Source organism: Gossypium hirsutum, chromosome D10 (assembly GCF_007990345.1).
Source record: "Gossypium hirsutum isolate 1008001.06 chromosome D10, Gossypium_hirsutum_v2.1, whole genome shotgun sequence".
Lineage (NCBI taxonomy): Eukaryota > Viridiplantae > Streptophyta > Magnoliopsida > Malvales > Malvaceae > Gossypium > Gossypium hirsutum.
The window spans coordinates 32,998,199-32,999,782 of NC_053446.1; the positions used below are offsets into that span (position 1 = coordinate 32,998,199).

A 1,584-nucleotide genomic window follows, 5' to 3' on the forward strand; every position below is an offset into this window, starting at 1 on the left:
ATAAATTAAGTTTAATTAAATTAATTTTCCTAGTTTATTTATGTTATAATTATTGAAAATTGTGTTAAATTTTGCTAAAATCTATTTCATTCATATAGTTTGCATATTAGGATAATTTACATTAGGGATCATTGCATCTACTTTATACCACTTCTCAACTATATTTTGTTTTTATTTTTCAAATTGTTAATATAATTTTACAAATTAAGTGACTTAGCACAAATACAGTCCATATGGAGACGATAACTCGATACTCACTTATTACTTGATAACGACTGTGTACACTTGCACAAATCCAAGCGTTACAATTTTTTGGTGTCGTTACCGGGGATTGTCAACTATTGCCATAGTCATTTTTTTCCGTGAAATTATTTATTTTCAATATGATTTATTTCTAACGTTACTAACTTATTCTTTTTAATTTTTTTCATTTTTTGTTCAGGTGTTTATGAGCATAGATCGAATTATCGATTTACTCCCTGTAGACCCTGAAATTAAGCAAACTTTCACACAAAAAAGACGTGAACGAATAGCTCAAAGACAAGTCCAGATGGACCTTGGAAATAAGAATCAAGACCAAGGTAATGAAGCCAATTATGTATGAAATCCTATCCTCATTGCTGATGATAGGGATCCATACATCAGACAATATGCTGTGCCACTTTTCAGTGAGTTAAACCCAGGAATTAGAAGGCCAGATATTGAGGCAACCCAGTTTGAATTGAAATCAGTGATGTTTCAAATGGTACAAATGGTTGGCCAATTTAGTGGTATACCCACAGAAGATCCACTTCCCCACCTCCGATTGTTTATGGAGGTGAGTGATTGATTCAAGATAGCTGGTGTGACTGAAGACGCACTAAGGTTGAAGTTGTTTCCGTACTTGTTGCGAGATCGGGCACGAGCATGGCTCAATTCATTGCCACCAAGTTCCATATCTATATGGCAATAATTAGTAGAGAGATTTTTGGTTAAGTATTTCCCACCTAGCAAAAATGCTAAGTTGAGGACGAGAACACAACTTTCCAACAATTGGATGACGAGTCTTTGTATGAGGCTTGGGAGCAATTCAAGGAGTTACTTAGTAAGTGTTCTCATCATGGGATTCCTCATTGTATCCAATTGGAGACATTCTATAATGGTCTCAATTGACATACAAGATTGGCGGTAGATGCGTCCGCGAGTGGTGCAATTTTGTCTTAGTCTTATAATGAAACTTATGAGATCATCGAGAGGATCGCAAGTAATAACTATCAATAGCCAACAAATAGAACAACTTCAGAAAGACGAGTAGCTGGAGTTCATGAAGTTGAATCTCTCACTTCGTTATCGGCTCAAGTATCGTCTATTTCCTCTATGTAAAAAAATTAATCGCTAACAGTACTAATAATTTTGTAGCTCAGCCACCATGTCTGTTTGAAGTAGTTTCCAGTGTGTACTGTGGAAAAGTTCATTCTTTTGAGAATTTTCCATCAAATCCCGAGCCAGTGTACTATGTGGGGAACCAATATCAAAATAGGAGCAGTCAAGGACCCCAGTCCAACTTCTACAATCCTTCATGGCGTAATCAACCTAACTTTTCTT

At 35.7% G+C, this 1,584-nt stretch overlaps 1 non-coding gene across 1 annotated transcript; it reads right to left on the bottom strand.

Annotated features, from left to right (window-relative positions):
• Positions 1-1,000: 1,000 nt before the first annotated feature.
• LOC121222901 (small nucleolar RNA R71) lies at positions 1,001-1,106 on the bottom strand. The gene has a single exon (XR_005920270.1). It is a non-coding gene; the product is annotated as a small nucleolar RNA R71 (small nucleolar RNA).
• Positions 1,107-1,584: the final 478 nt, after the last annotated feature.